The 6,000-nt window shown below is 51.8% G+C and overlaps 1 protein-coding gene across 1 annotated transcript in view; it reads right to left on the reverse strand.

Annotated features, from left to right (window-relative positions):
• RFTN1 (raftlin, lipid raft linker 1) overlaps positions 1-5,227 on the reverse strand; it is a 206,844-nt gene extending 201,617 nt beyond the window's left edge. The window contains exon 1 of the mRNA XM_029214175.1: positions 4,965-5,227. The gene's annotated coding sequence lies outside the window, so the exon portion shown is untranslated. The remainder of the gene's footprint in view (positions 1-4,964) is intronic.
• Between the last annotated feature and the right edge of the window lie 773 nt (positions 5,228-6,000).

Raw genomic sequence — 6,000 nt, forward strand, 5'->3', positions numbered from 1 at the left:
AAGGGAAACTCAAATTTATGTCAAAAACTGAATGTGAATGGGAGGAAGGATCACACACACACACAAACCTTTTTATAAACATAAAAGAAATGTCTGGCTAAATTTATCTCTTTGTCGGTGAAAAACAGCCTAAGCTTTAGCCAAGAGTGTGGCCAATTCTTAAACTGAAGGACAAAAGAGAAATGCTTAGTATAGAGTAGCCCCATCAAACAGAACTTTCAACGAGGATGAAAATACATCTGCTCTGTCCAATTTGCTCGCCAATAACCACATGTGGCTCTAGGGCTCTTGAAAGGTGGCCGGTGAGACTGGAACTGCATTTTAAATTTTATTTCCTTTTAATTCATTGACATTTAAATGTAAATAGCCACATGTAGCCAGTGGCTACTGTAGTGGACAGCTCAGCCACAAGTGAGCTGACAGACAGACACTCAAACCAAACAGCTGGCAACGTCTTTCTTTCCCTACGATAAAATTACAATCATCACAACCAATAATATCTTAAATTGTCACCAAAATTAGCACCTCTACCCAGGCTCCAGGTGCCCCAAATCTCAGAAAGCCTGAAACAAAAAGAAAAAGGCAAAAGACTTAAGAAAGGGATTCCAGTGTGTCATTTGTTCCAACTTCCATCCCCCATCCAGCTTACATTTCTCTTCTACGACGGCTTCGTGTATTTGGAAATCTGTGCTTGCAGATGGAATCTGCATTTGCGAAACCAGAAGGTCACAGCCTCTTCCCTTAATGTCCAGGAAACATGAAAATGTGAACTTGGGGCAAGTTCCCTAACTCCCTAAGCTTCAGTTTCCTCAAGGCCAAAGTGCAGATAATAATAGTATTTGCCTCTCACGAGGATTAGATTCAGAGCACGCACGTAACGAGCCTAACCGTGGCTGGCAAAGAATGGGCGCCTGGCAAGGGGTGGCTATAATGATAATTTTGTCAACAGCGATAGTAAAATATGTAATAAAATAAAAACGGTGCTACTAGAATGGAAGTTTACAGTTGGCAAAGTTTTCCTAACACTCTGAACCTGTTTCACGGGCTATAGTAAAGTGGCCTCTAGTAAAATACATCTTGGGGTCCTGACATCTGGGACAACCTCCAGACAGGCAGTCACCCAGATGGGTACCATGAGAATTATTCTGTGCCTCTACCCTGCGGCAGGCAATGTACTAGGCTGGCGGATGAAGGGAACAGTCCCCAAACATAGGCCAATGTCTTAAGACTCTGTACCACTTGTCAGCTGACCTCAATAAGACACCTCGGCGAGATGTCAAAGCTTCATCCTGGGTCTCACATAAGCAGGAGGCTCCATTCCTACTTCCTATATCAGCCAAGACCAGGTTTGGCTACAGGCCCACAGACGGGGACGAAGGTGCAAGGGGACCTGAGAGGGAACGGCCCATTTTCTCAGCCAGGACAATAAGAGGGGTGTTGACAGGCCATGTTTCTCACTGACAGGCCACATCACTTTAACAGGAAAGCTGTTCTCGCAGCCTTCAAAAAGCCAAATCTGACCTGTCTCACAAAGCAAACACAACCGCTTTCAACAGCCAGCTGCCTCAGCCGGTGAAATCCAACGGGAATCTCCACCAGATTCACAGCAACCAGACCACTATGCCAGAAATCCCCCAGGAGTTTCGAAGCAGAAGTTTAGTGGAATTCTTTGGGGTTTGGGGTTTATTTTTCTTTATATAGAAAGCAGTCGATCTTCTTTCACAACCAAGGGGACGTTCCCCTATGGAATTCCCTTCTCTGAAGATCTCTAAAAATAAAATATTTGTCTGACTGTCTGCAATAATTTAAGAGTAAACCCATTTACTGGCAGAGTCAGGGATTTCTCTCAGCTCCTCCAGCTATGAACAACATGGTCCAGACTGTCTCAGATGTTCCAATTGCTGGCTCCCTCGGGCCCCAGAAGAACACTGGTCTACCACGATCTTGACTTTGGGCTAGGAAGATGAGTTGTTGCATCTGGAATCTCACATTTGTATTCTTTGCTGGCGGGAGTGTAAAATGGTATAACCATGTTGGGAGAAGGTCGGGCAGCCTCTTATAAGGTTCACATACATCTCTTTTATGACCCAGCAATCCCACTCCATTTACCCACAAGACATGACAACGTATGTCCCTAGGAAGACTTGTATACAAATATTCACAGCAGCTCCATTCACAATACCCCCCAAACCTGGAAATAACTCATGTGTCCATCAACAGGGGAATACATAAACAAACTGCATTATAAATAGATACCAGACTATAACTCAGCAATAAAAAAGACCGAATTACTGGTACATAAAACATGGGTGAACCTCAAAAACATGCTGACTGAAAGAAGCTTTACACAATACTGTAAAGTGGAATAAATACTGTAAGTGGAATTCCACTTACATGAAGTTCAGGACCAGGCTAAACTAACTTTGAGTGACAAACAAAGGGTGAGGGCAGGGACTGACTGGGAATGGGGATGAAGGAACTTTCTGGGGGTGATGGCAACATTACTTGATAGAGATGAGGGTTACACAGGTGTAGGCGTCTGTCGAAACATTATGCAAATGTTACCCTCAAGGTCTGTGCATTTCACTATAAGGAGATTTGTATGTATGTAAAAATTCACCATATGTATAAATTTTACCTTAAGAAAATCATGAACATATATTGAACTCTAAATAATGAAATGTGTGCTGAAACGTTTAGACGTGACCTGTACCAATGTCTGTCATTTAATTTAAAATGCATAAAACAATAAGTTGCTGATGGATGGATAGAAGGATGACTAGATGGACGGATATGTAATACAGCCAATATTGTAAAATTATAGACTCTAGATACGGGTATTTGGGTGGTCACTGTTCTTGCAACTTTTCTATATATTTTTTTTTCTTTTTTTTTTCAGTACGCAGGCCTCTCACTGTTGTGGCCTCTCCCTCCGGATGCACAGGCTCAGCGGCCATGGCTCACGGGCCCAGCTGCTCCGCGGCATGTGGGATCTTCCCAGACCGGGGCACGAACCCGTGTCCCCTGCATCGGCAGGCGGACTCTCAACCACTGCGCCACCAGGGAAGCCCCAACTTTTCTATATTTTTTAAAAGGAGGTGGGTGGGGTAAAGAGTCACAGGGCCCTCTCCCTAGCCTACCAACTTAGAAATTTAGCAAGACACCCATGCCCACCAAGCCATGGGCCCACATAATTTCGATTCTGCTGAAAAGTTAAGACTGGAAGAACACAAGTAGCTTTACAGGAACTCACATCACTCATGCCAAAGATTTTCTGCCTGTTTCCCTACAGACAAAGCAATTATTTGAATGGAGGCCAAAAATTCCTGCTCAAGAGGGATAAAAAGAACTCACTGACTCGTATTCCCAATTAATTCTCTTTCAGTTCCTGCACCAAATCTATTAGCTAACGGTACAACACCTCTCTTCCATTTGTCCCACGTCCATGCAGCCAAAAGACAAACAAAGAAAAAGCGACCCAGCGACTTGCTATACAAATGCAGCCAGAGGGGTGTCCTCACAGCTGTCAGGCCAGAAACCCCACTTGAGGCAAAAGAGGATGCAGAGCTCCCTCTGAGGTTAAAGTGATTTCACTGAGGTTAGCACGCACATGCACCAAAGAGCCCCAAACAGCTTGTTGCTTAACCCCTCTGTGGGGTTTGGTGACATCTGGGGTCACTTGAACTTGGTAGGGAATTCAGCTGTCCAGAGGTACAAATTAGGAATCCCTGTGGCCAGGGACACGTGGGGTGCAGAGCAAGCCCTACGCATGGGGCCAGAGGTGGCTCACATTACACCTGCCTTCCTTCCTGGCAGGGCCTCACTTATCCTGAGATGACACACGATGGCAGGGGTTGGAAGACGCCTCGCCTGACTGCGCCCACCATCTGAAAACAGCTGTACCAATTACAAGAAGGAAACCAGGTTGCTGGAGACCAGGGCAGTCACTCAAACATAGGAACTGGTGCCAGACTTTTTTTTTTTTTTTTAATACTTTTTTGTTCTTAAACCCCCTAACAAACTCACTGACACCACCCAGCGTCCCTGGGGACCACCCACAACGAGACAGGGCAGCCAGGTGCAAGCACCAGGGAGGCAGGGCGCCTGGGTTACTGCACCTTGGCCTCCACGCAGTTCTCGCTGCCAAAGACAGCGGCAGTCTAGGTGAAGGGCATGAGCCCTGGCGCAGGAGGGGGGTGTGCATGCCTGACAACGGGGCTTCCTGAAATAAACGCCGCCACCACCACCCCCTCACCCAGGTCCATCCTGGCGTCCCTTGGGCCTAGGAAAATGGTGAGGACGAGGGAAGAAACCCCCTTTACAGAAGGGGAGATGCCCGTTTCCAGTGACGGGGACTTCCCGCGCCCCGAGGCTCTGAGCCTCCCTTGGCGGCGCTTCCTCTGAACGCGCGGCACGTCTGCTCCCGCCCGTCCAACACCGCTGCCCCGGGAACAAACGCACCTCCCGGGGCGCACGCAGGGCAGCGGGAGCCGCCTCCACCCCAGCCCACCCCGGCCTCGCGCCCTCCTGAACCTGGATTCCTGGGCCAGCTCCCGCCTGATCTTTGCCGAGGACCCCCTGCAGCAGTGTCCTACACCCACCTGTAGCCTCGAAGCTTCCCCTCTGCTTCCTTCCTAGGCGCCCGGAGCATGCGGAGCCCACGACCCTCAACAGACTGCTCTGGGGTGCCTCTCCCCATGGCTCGCCAGGGATGATTTTTTTTTTTTTTTCCCAAAAAAAAGTTGGCCCAAGACCGCTGCGTCCCATGGATCCTGTCCCCGACCCCATCCAATCCGGGCCGGGGTGCAGGGGACGGGGATGGCCCTCTGGCAGCCCCAGCGCCTGGGAAGCACGCCCAGCCTCGGCAACCTGCAGGGAGGCGCCCCGCCAGGCTCCCACTGCCCGCCGGGTTCCCGCCCCGCCTGCGCCCGCCTCCATCCCGAATCCTTCAGGCGCCCACCTACCGTTCTGGACTAAGCCGAGGAGAAGGCGCGGGCGCGAGCTCCCGGAGAGAGCGTGTTCCGTCCCGGGAGGAAAGTTTGTGCCATATAGAGGAGGCGGCGCGGGGAAGGCGTGGGCGCCAGGGGGTGGGGACGGGGCAGGCGGTGCGGCGTGCTCGTGTGTCCGCCCCTCCTGCGATCCGTGCGTCTGTCCCTCAGCGGAGCCCGCGGCCGCCGCGCTCCCGCTCGCTGCGCCCTGAGCCCGGCGCGCTCCGGCTCCAGCCCCGACGCGCCCCCGTCGCCGCCGCGCGTCCGCCGGCTACACTTCCTCTTCCTCTGAACTCATGTGCAAAATATGCTGCGCTGCGTCTTCGGGGGAGCCGCCGCGGGAGCAGCTGGCCCGCCCCGCGCCCCCTCCGCGCCCCGCGCCCCGCGCCGCCGCCTGCAGGCGGCCGGCAATCTGCGCGCTGCCCACGGCTTCCCCCCAGCCAGTGACCCTCGCCGCTCCACGGCGCAGAGGTCCGTGGCTCCCCTGCCCACCCTCTCGACCCCTTGTAACCAAGGTTGCGTGCGTCAGGAGCGCGCGTGGGGGACTTGGAGCCCTCAAAATTTGGACTTGGGTGCTGGAGGGCGACTGCCACTAAGGCGCTGATGGCTGGAAGTGGGCGGGGAAGGACCAGTAACAGTGGACCAGTCCTCCTCCCCATTCCACAGGTGGGGCCATCCCCAGGCTCTACGTTATTGCTTGGGAGTCAGTGCTTAAGGAGCGGGACAATGCCACAGTCCTCATGCTACACCCTAGCCCACCTACTTCAGGCGCCCAGAAGGTTTGAGAAGATCTGGGGAACCATCTTGGCCTGCAGCTTTAGGCCGGCCAAGGAGACAATTCTATAAATGAAAAGCCAAGCCAGGGCTTTGTTAGTGACGGGAAAATAGGAGGCAGTGAGCCCATTGTAGCCCAAGTCTTTCTTCCTGGAGCTTTTTAAACAAAGCACAATCACAGTGTAAGGGTTAATAGCGGGAACCCTAGAGCCAAATCATCAGGGTGGGCCTCAGGCCC

Source organism: Monodon monoceros, unplaced genomic scaffold, assembly GCF_005190385.1.
Source record: "Monodon monoceros isolate NGI ecotype Baffin Bay Population unplaced genomic scaffold, NGI_Narwhal_1 Super_Scaffold_11, whole genome shotgun sequence".
In the NCBI taxonomy this organism is placed as follows: domain Eukaryota; kingdom Metazoa; phylum Chordata; class Mammalia; order Artiodactyla; family Monodontidae; genus Monodon; species Monodon monoceros.